The sequence below is a fragment of the Corapipo altera genome, unplaced genomic scaffold (assembly GCF_003945725.1).
Source record: "Corapipo altera isolate COAL_440 unplaced genomic scaffold, ASM394572v1 23, whole genome shotgun sequence".
NCBI lineage: Eukaryota > Metazoa > Chordata > Aves > Passeriformes > Pipridae > Corapipo > Corapipo altera.
In genome coordinates, this window is record NW_020884878.1 from 6144153 (window position 1) to 6158535 (window position 14383).

General features: G+C 41.9%; 1 protein-coding gene across 1 annotated transcript in view; it reads left to right on the forward strand.

Moving 5' to 3' along the window:
- Window positions 1-13476: 13476 nt before the first annotated feature.
- Window positions 13477-14383, forward strand: part of HSP90AA1 (heat shock protein 90 alpha family class A member 1) — a 7256-nt gene continuing 6349 nt past the window's right edge. Inside the window, exon 1 of the mRNA XM_027638196.1 lies at window positions 13477-13672. The gene's annotated coding sequence lies outside the window, so the exon portion shown is untranslated. The remainder of the gene's footprint in view (window positions 13673-14383) is intronic.

Below are 14383 nucleotides of genomic sequence, written 5' to 3' on the forward strand. Positions count from 1 at the left end.
CATTCTGGTGACATTCCTTGCCTGCTGCCTCCATCCTTCTAAGGCCAAGTGCTAGGTATAACATGATTTATGTCATTTTCCAATAGCTGCTCTGTTGGTTGAGTTAAATGCCATCTGAAGTCTGTTTGTTCACTGTCATTTTTCTTTTCGTAAATCAAATATAGGATAGATGCATATTAAATCTTCACGTATTTGCAATCCCTTTTGATAGTAAAAATAATACAGTTGCTTCTTAAAGACATGGTAAAATACAGGGAGCACCAGTCTGACATCTTTCACAAGCAGTTACTTTCAATTTTCTGGTGCTAACTTCCCGATTCAGTGATTTGACACAGATGAGGATGTTTGACAGATGCAGTGCCATGCAGGGGTTTTCTTTCTTTTTAATCAGTTACCTAAAACTTTACTGTGATATCCAAATATGTTCAGAGTCTCTATGTGAAATTAAATCTGGGGGATGTACTTATGTGACAAGATCAATCTCTGTATCAGTGTACCAAAAGGAAAGATGTACACATTTATAAACCAGTTGATTTTTACAACTTTAATTTGTATTTTTATTTAAGCATTAAAAAAGCATAATAACCAGGAATTTGTCAACATACACCTTCAGTTTTTATGTTTTATAATTGTTCAGAGTTTTAAAAAAACTTAAAATAAGCAAGCCTGATCTAACCTACAGATTTCCTGAGACAGCTATTGGTTTGTGGGATATTCGGGAATGGCTGAACAGTTAAACATACAATGCATGGAAAATTAATGTAACAAAGTATCTATTATAAAGAATGGACTCATTGTAAGGGGTTAACTTAAAAAACCCAACTTTTATAAGGCTAAGACTCCTATGCCATATACACAAATATATATTGCTCTCTCTACCTATCTCAGTATTTTTTTCAGTATGACTCCTATAGAGAATATTTATATTTGCTGTATTAGCCCCATCTGGTGAATTCTCACAGCATTGCAAACTGAACGGACTTGGTGCTGCACTCTCATGTCCCAGCACTTAGATGGTGGTAGGGCAGTCACAGAGACCACTATTCCTCCCTTTGCCCACTGCACCAAATAGCACAAGCACTAAGGAGGGATCCTCATTAGCATGTTACTAGCATACTTCCTAAGCTTCTCTTTGGCTTTAATGGATTAATCTGACAAGTCAGGTTGCTACTCTCTGCACTGGCATTCAGAAACATGAACAGTCCATCAATGCACTTTAGTCACCTCCCATGAACAAATGGAGGTATCTTTCATTTCTGTTCCTTGTGCTGTTTGAGCTGAAAGAGTGCTGGGGTGGTGGAATCAGCTGCTCTTATAGAAAGTATACCTTTAAGATTCTTTCTGAGAAGGGCTGTGATCCACTTGCTGTGATTGCAAAGGGATGCAATTACAGACCCATCAATTAGTTCATTTCAGAGCAGCTGTTAGTGGACACAGTAATGGGCAACATGCTCCAGGTGGCCCCACTTGAACAGAGTGGGATGAGATGACCTCCAGAGGTTCCTTCCAACCTCAAACACTCTGTGATTCTGTAAGTTTACTTGTAAGATTATAATTTACATTTGTGCCATATCAATATAAACACTATTTTGAGTAGGTAGCATTTACGTACCTTCTGTAAGAATAAATTATTATAAAAGACCTTTTGAAAGGCAGGATCAGAATCACAGTTCCTAAATGAGAAATGAGGTGGCTACTTGCCTCTAATACATGGGTTAGCAAACCCAGTCAGCTTTTGATACATGGTATGTCAGAATAAGACGCTCTTGGTGTCTGTCTTGACTTGCTCCATTCCTAAGGAATCTCATTCAGTTTCTCTCTACTCTCCTTCTCCTGCTGCGTGTCTAAACCAAGTGATGGAATGATTTTATTTTTAAAAAGTGTGATTTCAAGGTTAGCAACATAAATCCTGCAAAAAGATGAGTGATGATAGTGATTCTTTTACTGCCAGTCTTAGCTGATGAAGATTAGTTGCTCTTCTAATGTAAGCTGAAATGTGGCTACAGTATGTTTCTTTCCATCACTTTCGTTTGGAAAATTCAAACATAATCTCATCATAGTCTTTCTTGTCAGTTTAAATTACAATTTATTCTGTTTCTTGTCTTCTTTCCTTCCCACACCTGTGACAGGAGAGAATTGTGCTAGTAACCAGACATAAGAGTTGTGGTCTTTATTCCAAAGAGGTGAATAAAGGGGGCTGTTTAAGCGTAACTTAAATAGGAACATGAAATAGAAGCCTATCTTAAATAAAAAATCTACATCTTTAGGTGGCTTCAGACTTGGTTTCTGTTAAATGATCAACTGGAGGGACTTTACACTATAACATGTCCCTTCAATAAAATGTGTTTCCTTGCAGTATTATTCCAACTTGAAGGGATTATAAACAAATCTATATTTATCTCATCATTATACCAACATCACTCATTCCCCCAGAGAAATTGCAAGTTTATTTTTAAAATTACAGAGTCGCCTCAGAGTATTCCTGTACAAGTAGTGTTTCAGTTAAAGTCTTTGCTATTTTGGCATAACTGCAAAATTTAATCTCTGGGATGTCTCAGAACGTACATGAGAAATTAATTAGTGATAATAAATCAAATCTTGTGATGACTTTTCTTGCTTTATAATTCAGTCTAGCATGACTACACTGAAGATCCTACTGATTTTCTCTTGATTAAACTATTCATCTTACGTTATCTTCATCTTAATGCAAGAAATCAGAGAGAAGTGAAAATCTAAATATATACTGGAGTCTTAAGGATACATGTGAAATAATAATTATATTTCTCTGTCCTACATTCTCAAGACAAATTATTGGTATTTTTTCACTCAGTTTAAAAATACATATACCACAGTCAAGGGTATGTGTGTGTATACATGCAGTGAGGTTTCAGCACTTACTGAGTCTGTGCAAACTGAAGATCAGCCCATGGGTGAAGAGGAGAAAGAAGACTCTTGCCTTCCAGGCTGAGATAGTTGCTCATCATGTTCTGTTCCGGCCCTCCTTTCTGAGGAGGGCAGTTAGCAAATCATTGGTTGCAAGTAATTTGGCTATTAATGTGACTCAGCTGGTAAAACGCTGCTTAGAGTCTTAAGCATACCCTGAGAACGCCCAAGCCTCCTGTTGTGATGTCTGGGCAGAACCAAACTTGAGGTGGCGACTGATCCAAACAAGCTGGATTCTGGGAATGACTGACCTGGCAAGCACAACTGCACTCTGCACATCATGGATTAAGGTACAGGATGACCAAAGCTGATCCCATGATTACTGTGAAGTCCAGCAGTGGAGCTTCTCTAGAAATACTGCTCATGCTGGTGTCTCTGGGTTTGGTCATTTGGGGTCAGCTTCTTCTCTGCCTCCGTGTTTGCAAATGTGACCGTGGTCACAAAGCAGAGACAGGCAGTCTGAATGTCACCTGCATTCCAGGCTCTCTTGCTGTCACTGATAACAATAAATGCTCCTGAATGGAATTCTCTGTTCTCTGTCTTGTGGCTGCCTGGAGTCAAGTGAACATGCTGCAGAACAGGGTGGGAGCACAGGTGCACACTCTGATGTATCTCTACCTTTGGCAGCAAATTTGCCTGGCTGGGTAATAACCATTGACTGAACTCTGTGTAGCAGAGAATGAATGTGTACCACACAATACAGCAGCCCTGCTGCCTTTCGGTTTTAGTATGTGTAACATTCAAAGAAAAAGGTCAAACTTGATGAATTTCTGCATTATGAGCTCCCTCTTGCAGTTCATATGTTGTACTGCTGTGCTTCATGAGGGTTTTGAAAGTTGGGGAAAATACACATTGAAATGGTACAATTGCTGTAGTTGTTGCATTTGTTGGAGCACAGAATAGGTATAAAACACCAGTTCAGCATTTTCAGGTAGTCAGCAATGATTAAGAATTTCTTATCACTCTTAATTTCAGAGAAATCATGCTATTCAGCCATTTGTGCTGTCACTAAAACTCACATATTTCATTCACAGGGAACCCATGACTAGAACAAAGATTATCCTAAACCTGAAGGAAGACCAAAGAGAATATTCGGAAGAAAGGCAAATCAAAGGAATTGTGAAGCAGCATTCTCAATTCATCAGCTATCCAATTACACTCTTTGTAAGTGCCTAGTTTGAGATGCTAATAGTACATGCTTTGAAACACTAGTTGCATACCTAATGTCCTTGCATCATTCCCAGATGCTACTACTACAACATTAGCTAAACTGTCTTTGTAGTGTCAGCATTAACACTTACAAGAAGGACTCTGCCTTAAGTTGGGTGATAATTTCTTGGTTTGCTTTCCTAACGAGCTCTTTAAGACTCACTACTGCCGAAGTAGGAGAGAGTTATACCATGTATCAGTTGAATTGAGATGTTGAGCTTCTCATTCACCAACCTAGAGGATCTCATAAAGACAACATTTATCTTCAGTGAATATAGTAAGACACAGTTCACGCTTTTATTAAAATATGGATTAATTGACAATGACAATACGTGTTTGTAGCTGAAGATCTTAATTATGCAGGTGAAGCAATAAACTCTGATTATGCATTTTATACTAATATATGCTGAAGTTGTGCATTTGGGGCCAAAGAAATCTCCTGACATATTTAGACATGCTTCTGAAAGAGGTCTGGTTGGCAGTGACTAAATAGTAATTCTGGCTTTTAAGCCAGAATTATTATGGCCCTAGTTCCAAAAGTGAGAACAGATGAGCAGAAGGCAATTTAGAAAGGTATTTCCAATGCCAGGTGCATCAGTATTATTTCATGAATTAATTCTAGGAAACTGCAAAGCAGAGCTGGGAATACTTCTCATACAACCTGTAATCATGTTTATTCTTACAAAAGCAGTGACATGCAGTGAAGTTCATCAAGATGGAAATAACATGCAAATTAAATAATATAATAGGAATGTGAACACAGAGGTTTCTAGAGAAAAGAATGGGCCACTGTAATTTTCTGTCTTGGACAACTAACAAGAAGAAAGCCAAATCATCATATTTATTTTTGGTATAAATTTAGAACTGTATTTCTGTCAGATGAAAAAACTTGAACAGTTCTACAGAACCACAGGTAAAAGAGATACTTCATTTTGAACCAATGGTCTGAGGAAACACAATTTTAGGTAAATCATTAGGAAGAGCAGCTATGCCATGAGGAAAAAAAGCTGAAAAATCCCTCCTTTTACAATCCCAATCCTTTAATGCCCCTTCCTGCAATTTAGCTTTGTAGATGTACAAAGCTTTGTGAAGGACAAAATAACAAGACATAGAAAATGCATTCTGTCATAATTTTGTCATAGTTTTATTTCATGATAAAGAACTTTACTGGTTAGAGTGAACTTGCTGCTTTTATTTTAAACACTAGACATTTAAAAAGTAACTTGAATTTGACAAAATAAAAGTACTTTCACTCTTCCAGACAGATCCAATCCAAATGAAGCAGGGATGAAGAAATCCTAGGTTGTCAGCATCTGAAACAGTTTTAAGTTTGTCAATCACAAGAGTCATTGAAACTCCCACAGAGCTGAAAGAGCCATTCTGGAGGGGTTTTCTTCCTTCTTTTGTTTTGTCAATGACAAGGGGAAAAAAGGCAGAGATATCTCCTGGCAAGTATTAACCAGCGCCCTTCTGGTGAAGAAGTAACCTGGTGACTTCTAGTAACTGTTATCTGTCCTATTTTCACAGTGTAGAGCAGCTGCATTATACTGACCTGCATATTAACTGGCTAAGAATACCCTCGGCTCAGCTGACTGCAAAGCAGGATTCAGGATAAAGAGCCAAGTTACATCACAAGATTTGCTTCAGTATGGCAGGAAGCATCTCCTTGAAAGAAATGAAAACCGACTTTCCCTCTAATTCACTATGCCTGGTTCTTGTAGCCCACAGATAAATTTGTGTATGATTAATCAAGTACTTACACAGCTCTTGACAAAATTTCTCAAAGTACCTACTCACAGTCAGCTTTAATCAGAATATCTTATTGCAACTATTCTTTTTTTTTTCAATGTTCTTTTGTGGAGAGGAAGCTCGGATTCAGAGTTCTCCTGTTTTTTCACAAGAAATAAATCTTTTGATCTGTCTGACACAGCAAGAAAATAACATTAAACTGTGCCTAAGCAGTGTTCATCATGGATAGCTGTGAAGCCTTAATCTGTGATTATCTGAAGCCACTCCATAATTTTAGTACCTTGTCTATTTCCTTAACAATATCTCACAAATAAAATGAAAGTACTGTCTGAAACATATCTATCAACCGTGTACTAAGGAGCCTACCCAGAACATACGGGCAGATTTAAATTAATTTCTTGACTTTTTTTTACAAGTATAGAGTGCCAAAGTAGAGGACATATCCTGTGTTTGAAATACTGGGAAGAATCAGTTTAATGGACATGTATTTTAAATGCTCACAATCTCCCTTCCTGAAAAATGTGAAGCCTAAGCTTGCAGATTTTTTGAATTTCTATGACTTCTAAAACCTTTATTGAAGCATGCTTCATGATGAAATTTGAACTTCTGGGAGTGTAGCAGGCTCATAGTATAGTCCAGTGATGTTTCACCCCATAGCTCAACAATTGCCACACAAATCTGTAATAATGAGGAAGGTCCAAGGACAAGGCAAGAAATCAGGTCTGCAAGGCAAGGCTGGGATCAGCAAAGTACAAGGCTGAACCCAGGCACAGCTACAGCACAGCTCAGGAAGGATCAAAGCCAAGGGCCAAGGCTGCCATGCAGCTCCTAAGATGCCAAGGCTTCTTACAGACCTTTTTCTCACAGCTCCTTTCATGCTGGTCAGATCCGAGGTAACCTGGCTGTGTGATACCACAGCTACTTTTGAGCTAGAAATCAAACTTAATAATTAACTAAAAGTCCTCACTGCAAATTCTTTCTAGAATCAGGTTTATCAGATTAGCACCAATTTAAGCAGTTGTTCTGCAAGATTCTTCAATTCTTCCCATTTCTGTGCCCACTTAGAAGTGAAGGGTTGAGGTTATTGCATGCTCAGTATCCTCAATAAAAATGTGCAATTGGTTTTTTTTAACCTAGTTCACCCTGATTCCAGCTATCATTGCTTAGTAAACCTACTTCCTTGACTCTTTACACAATCAAAATTCCATTCACAACTAAATCTGAAAGTATAAGTGATCTCCACACAAGATTGCTCTCAGTCTTTCCCTAAAGCCTCTGATATCTAAGGTAAACCTTTGTATGAAGGGTTTTTTTTCTCTTTGCTTCTAGGAGCTGTGCTTATTAAGTAGATGGAAGTGTTCCTGAAGTATGAAGGCCTTTCCAACAGTTTTTCTTCTTGCTTTTTCAGAAGTCACTAGAGAAATTTGATCCCAAAGATAATTTATCCATATTAAATGATATGTTGTTTATATAAAATCTGTATCCAAAAATATGTAATCTTTCTGCTTACCTGCTTAAAATCCAGGACTAGAACTTACCATCTGTCTGTCTATTTAAATAAACTCAAAAATTCATTTCCTACTATCAACTTTACTGTCATTCCCTAAGTATCTAACTCCACTCTGAAATGGCATCTGTGTTCAGAAATTTGAAAAATAAATACTGTTGCATCAAGAATGTTAGTGAAGTATAGAATATGTGCTTTGTGACATAATATATATGTATATATTATGTATATAGCTATACATAGTATATAGCTTCCTAGTTTTAATTAATTTAGATTTAAGATTTTATAGTCTTCAGTTCTACTGTTCAGAAGGTGGCTTGAAGGATAGTTTTGTCATTAAATCTACCATGCACACAAAGTAAGGTGTGTAAGGGCCCCATACACATGTTACAGCTGTAACATGTTCTAATCCCCCAACCCTTACTCATACTGAATCCAACTCCTAGAACTTGAATATATACAGGGAAAAAAGTATCAGGTTTATTTCCACGTTTGTTGATGCAGAAGCTCTATTAAGTTATTTTTCTAATGATGTAACTTCACCATCACCATCATTTTTTAACATCTTCGTGGGAAGTCTAGGATTTTATTTGTCTGGGGACTTTTTAGTTAAATCTTCTGCTTTCTGGAAGGGCTTTTTCTCCAAGCTTCTTGTCCTTTTGAATTAGGATCTATTGAAACTTATTCCTGTGAATAGAACAAAGCTCTTAACTACAGATAATAAAAGTTACAGCTGCCACCATACCTCTTGTCCTCCCTCCAAAGCTAACATTTTTATGTAACTGCTCCTGATTTAGGGAAGATTCCTGATGTAAGGGGGGTTCTGATGGGCATGTCTCATTCTCCAAACCAAGTAACTGTGTGTCCTGGTTTTTTGGTCCCATGCTGGACAGAGACTGCACCTTTCAGCAAACAGGTACTGCAGTCATCTTGCAATGCTCTTAAAACAAAGAGCAGAACTAGATACTGAAATAAACACTTTTAACTCGGTGGAGGACAAAGTGTCTTGTGTTGCTAAGTTTGCATAGGTATAACGCTTGCTTTGTACATATAATTTCAGCTAAGAAGTGCATAATTATGCATTTATTCTGGGAAAGTGTAAAACATGATATAAGGCCTAAAACCGTAAAGAAGATGTCCCTTGTTCCAGTCACAACGGAATATTAAGATATTATTAATTTAAAATATCAAATTGTAGTTTTTATAAACTTAACCTATTAATTGTTTGACAAACACCATATAAAGTAATTTATGATAAAATTAAACAACTGTTCTGGGGCCTTGTTAATGTTCCATGAATCCAGGCCTTTCCATGCTCATTCTCACAGCTTTCCTATGCAGTTGATAATTATAATATAAATTATAACTGACATTTGTTAGTAGTGGAATTGTGGACTTCTGATACAACAAATATATTCTTGTTCAACAGCTTAAGTCCCTTTAAAATTCCTTCTGAGAGCGACAGCTCTGACAGTTTTCACAGTCACGGACACATACTTCAAGAACCATAAACTTTTAGAAAAAAAGAGCATGTACATACAGCCCTGGGTCCAGGCAATTATTGCTGCCACCTGCAGTTGTACAGTACAACTACATTGTATGAGACCGATTTTCTTCTCTGCTTCTTAAGTAGCTTTTTCACAGCAAAAATATTTCTTCCAAGTGACTTCCGATCCTCTTTCTGGTGTGAATAACCTTTTTTTTGTGACCTACAGATCTTATGATCACTTTAGCTTCCAGCAAGGCACGAGAAAGTACGAAGGAGAACAGCCTGGGAAACAGTTCTAAGCAAGCATGAAGCTTTGCTCAGCCAGAGATCCCTCGCCAGCTTTACATGTCATTATGATAACACAGATTTTACATGCATAATTCCATGTGTTAAATCAAGCCACATATATTACCACATTTCTACTTATGTCAGTCCTCTGAAATCTACTGTTTAGGTAATTTCAATCGCTGCTGTTTTGTTTTCCTTAACTGATACCTGAAGCACTGAGATAACATGACAGAACTCTGTCAGAACTCAAACAAAATTAATTTTAAAACAACATTATAACAGCATTAAGGCTACAACACCAAACACTCAAAAGTTAGCTCAATACTGGAATTAGAATTCTTTATGCAAATATTTTTTAATTTCTTTGTGGCTTATAAAAAAAATCTTATTCAGCAACACAGAAGAAGCCTTTGATAGAATCAAGAATAAAACCCAGTTGAATAGAACCCACTTTTCCTGAGTGTTATTTCAATACTTTGAACATTAAATAACTTTCTTCAAGCAACTTTCACTTTGTTCTTTTTAAATTTTATAACTTTTAACATAGCAAGGAGTTCTACAAAATTGTGTAATTAAAGATTCTATTAAGATGCAAATGTATATAGAGAACAAGTATGGGACTAATCCTTAAGAAACCAGCACATACTGGAGGCTACACAGTAGGGAATGTGCTTTTAGTGAGTTGGGGTCAGCTGTCCCAGCTGTGCCCCCTCACAGCTCCCTGTGCCCCTCAGTCCTCCTCGCTGGTGGGGCCGTGTGAGGAACAGAGAAGGCCTTGACAATGTGCAAACACTGCCCAGCCATAACCAAAACATCTCTGTATTATCAACCCTGTGCTCAGCACAAATCCAAAATATAACTCCATATTGGCTACCGTGAAGAAAATTAACTCTACCCCAATGAAAACCAGCAGAATCTCTTGACTGAAAAATTGATCCATCTTGTCCAGATTTTCCCTCAAAATTAACACAAACCAAGTTTGGAACCACTTTTTTTTTTTTTTTCTTCCCCTAAAAGGGAAGCAATACAAAACTGGGATCGGTTAAAATAAGGTAACCATAGGAACAACGTCTCTATCTTCACTAGCCCCCACTGCATAACAGAAGAAAAGAATATAGGATATTCACAAGTCATGAAGAAAATATTTGTTTTACACAGGCACAGAGGAACTTGGATTAAGCAGAGCTGGGAAAACTTAGACGGTTTGGTATGAGATTACATTCTCCCAGTGCACTTGTCAAACAACTTTGACAAAAGAAATCAGTCTGCTTTTGAAAGCTGAATAACACAACCACAAAAGAGAAAACAGAATGATGTGACTGCTGGATTAGACAGTACAAAGGCACATGATCCTGCAGACATATGCAAAACCTTCCATAGGTTCTTTACATGCTCAAAATGACATATATCCCTAAGTCTGAATCACTGGACCCACATTAAGCAAGAGATTAGAAAAGAAAATATTTTCTTAAACGTCTTAAGTATTTTTATAAAAGTGGCACCCTTAAAATTCTGGACACCTCAAAAGGAGAGCACACAAGTAAATTTGATAGGATGTTACTGGCAAAATTGCTTGGACAGAAATTGATATATTGTAATACTTTAGCAGTTCTCTAAAACACAGAAGTTATTTTGATGCAAATAAATGTTAGAAAGCATTTCAGTCAATGGAATCTGAATGTAAGAGAGTTTCAGCCTAAAAGGCACACCCTATAGAATTTATACTATATCAGGACTATTTTTAATCTAAGAAAAACATGAAAGTTACATCATTATGCTTGGGTGTAACTGCCACACTTTATTAGGATAGTGGTAAAGAGCCATTAAGCTGCTTTATGGAAGCAGACAACCAAAGCAGCTGTCAGATCACTAAAATCACAGTCACTGTGCAAAGAAAGGAACGTGTCATACTCAAGAAAGCATTTTGGTGCACATTATTTTGTACAAGCACGATGTGTTCGAGAGAAAGGAAAAGAAATGCATTGAGAAGCACCTCAAAATCAAACTCAAAGAAAATGCAGAAAAAGACCAGTAAGTACCAAAAAGGTGACCCAGACATAAGTGTAGAACTTTCCAGGCTGAGTGCTGGCTGAAATCCAGGTTTTTCAGTGGCTTAGAACTGCGAGCAAATAACCTCACCCTTACAGTTTGATTTCTCCTGTGGGCTGAGCAGCAGCTCATCTATACACCCTTTTATGTTCTTGTTGACACCACAATTAATTTTTCCTTCTAATTAAAATAACCTGCAGGATCCTGTATTTTGGCCAACTGCTTGGATCAGAGCTGGAGCACCAGGATTTAGAAGGGCAGAGTCCTGTAAGTCATTGCAGATACTGATCCAGATACTGCAGAAACTGCAACAAAACAAGCTGTAATTTCAATTCCTTGCCATGTCCTACATGATGCTTTATGCCTGTACTTAATGTATCTTCTTGTCAAATTATGAGGAGTACTGAAAACTCCCTGAAAACATAATGCTGCAACAAAATCAAGCCTGTAGGCCTCAGTTCAATCAGATTTGCTTGTCTGGGTCAAACTGCAGAATAACGGATGCAAAGAATATTAAATTCAGCATGAGGATCCTTGATTAAAAGCATTAATGGATCCAAGTATTGTAATACCAGATTCATGCTAGCCAGTGTATTTTAGGATGCTTAACTAGGGGAAAGGCAGGTTAGGTATATTAAACTTCAATTCCCAAAAGTCAGACAGATGTTGGAACTAGAAAGAAATCTTGGTATGTCCAAGAGCCAACAGAAAATGCCAGAAGTTGCACATGGGATGAATTTTTGCTACAGAAACATCCTTTTTATTCCTTAAATAAATAGTTATTCTCTAGAGCAGGAGATTGTCTAGATTCATGCTTACATCATTGTACAGTTTTAACATGCAGCTTCGCTTGGTATTTATAACCTCAAAAGTGGATCAGCTCCAAGAAGAAAGTTTTAGAAGCCTGGTCTGGAACACATGGGATGCAGATCATTCTCCTGAGAAATGGAAGACCTGCATTTAACTGCCTGCTCCCAATCAGGTCATTCAGGATATAAAAATACCCTCCCTGCTAAATGCTGCAATCACAGAGCTACTGGGTATAATGAGACGGGTACATATCAAAGCCTTTATGCAGGATGTGTAAATGTATGTACAAAGATGTCTCTTGCGGTGTCCTTTGAACATCAGCCGAGATTTCCCAGATGAGATGGCAAATGCCACGTAAAGGCTGAGAAGCCCAGCGGATTTCAGGCTTTGGGCTGTTACAAACCCAACAGCAGAGGCATCCGCCTCGTGTCTACTATTAGCACTTAAATCCTTAAGTAACTGCATAGCTATGTAGGTCTGCTGAGCCGCTTGGATTCGATCCCTTGGCTCTTTCCATCCCTGCACAAGCGCACAGAGGGAGATGCCCGGTTTTGTTAGGCTCGCACGCTGTGATACCTGCGGCGTGAGAACCGGGGTTTGTTTTCCCTGAGCAGGCGAAACGCGTTACCACAGCATCGCTGAGCCGTGATTCACCCGGCTACGCCCGGCAGGATCCTGCCCGGCCAGCAGGACCGGGTGCGCGGGGCCGCCCTCCCGCAGCCCCCCGGCCCGCCCGAGGGGACCGAGCCACCTGCGCTCCCGCACACCCGGACAGCTGCACAGCCGGACACCCGCACACCCGAACTGCTGCACAGCCGGACACCCGCACACCCGAACTGCTGCACAGCCGGACAGCCGCACACCCCACCAGCTCCACTTCAGCACTCCCGCACACCTGCACGGCTGAACACTTGCACAGATGCACTCCCGCACACCTGAACAGCTGCACAGCCACGCACCCGCACACCCGCACTCCCACACCCCGCACGCCGCGGCGGACACGGGGGTTCAAAGACAGGGGGCGGCTGCCGCCCCGCACCCCAGTCCTGTGCCGTTCTCCCGGCTGGGGGAGGAGGGACCCCGACTTTTCCAGGCCCTTCCCCGCTGCTCCCCGGGGGCGGGGGGAGGATGGAGGAGGACGAAGGAGGATTGGGATGCGGGGTGTGTGCGGGGGGAGCGACTCCCGCCCCGCCCCCTTCTAGGACGTTCGGAGCGGCGTGCGGCAGCGGGTGACGTCACTCGCCGCTCACGCAGCCGCCCGAGGCCCCGCCCCCCCCCGCCCGGACGAGCCAATCGCTGCGGGCGAAGCGGCTCGGGGGTGAGCGCGCACTAGCTCGAGCCCGTTCAGACACCGACCCCGCGGCGCCTGTCGCGGACGGCCGCGATTGGCTGCGCGCGGCGAGGCCCCGCCCCTCGGCCGGCAGGCCCCGCCCCCCCGTAGCGCGCCCCCCGCCCCGCGCTCCCCCCGCGCCCGCGGTGAAGGTTCCCGATGGTTCTGGAAGGAGGCGGGTCCCGCCGTATATAAATGGGGCGGGCGGCGGGGAGCGCGCACTAGCGAGCGCACGGCGGAGAGCGAGTGTTGTGTCACAGCGCCAGTCAGGACAGCAGCACCCCTTCCCCCTGCCAAGGTGAGCGGCGGCGGCGGCCGGCGCTGCGCCAGGGATGAATCGGCGCAAAGGGAGCGTTTTCCTACCGAATCCTGGGAGTTGGGGGGTGCGGGGCTGGGGTTGCTTGGGAGGGTGGAGGTGGGGAGCTGCGGGAGCCGCGTGGCGCAGGACGTGCTGCCCTCTGTGGCCCGTTAGATCCCGGGAAAGGTGGGGGCTTCGGAGGGTGGTGGGGCTCCAAGTCTGGGTATGGCTGAAAGGGAGGTCGGCGCTGATGGTTCCGAATATACTTTATTAAATTCGTAATTTTTTTGGTTTTGAAGTAAGGCGGAGAAGGGGTGAGGGAAATCGGCAGCTCCTGCGGCGGGGGGGGGCGGGCTGGGGCCGTAGGGGTCGGTCGGGGAAGGTCCTGTCCCGGGGTGCAGCCGCAGCGCCGCCTCCCCCTCGCAGGGTGCCCGGGGAGGGGGTGACCCGGCCCCGCTCTGGCGCGGGGGAAGTGGGCGGCGAGGGGGGTTCGCGCTTAATGAATGGGCGCTCGGCCATGAGAGCGCAAGATGGAGGAGCTGCGGTCCGGGAGGGGGGGGCGGGCGGAAAGGAGCCGGGAGCGGGAGAGAAGGAGCGGGAGGCGCAGGGGGGAAGGGGCGAGCAGGAGGGAAAGAGCGCGGCGAGGGGAGGGAGCGGGGGAAAGGCATGGAGTGCAACGGGGGAAGGAAAGGCGTGCGGGGGTGGGGGGGG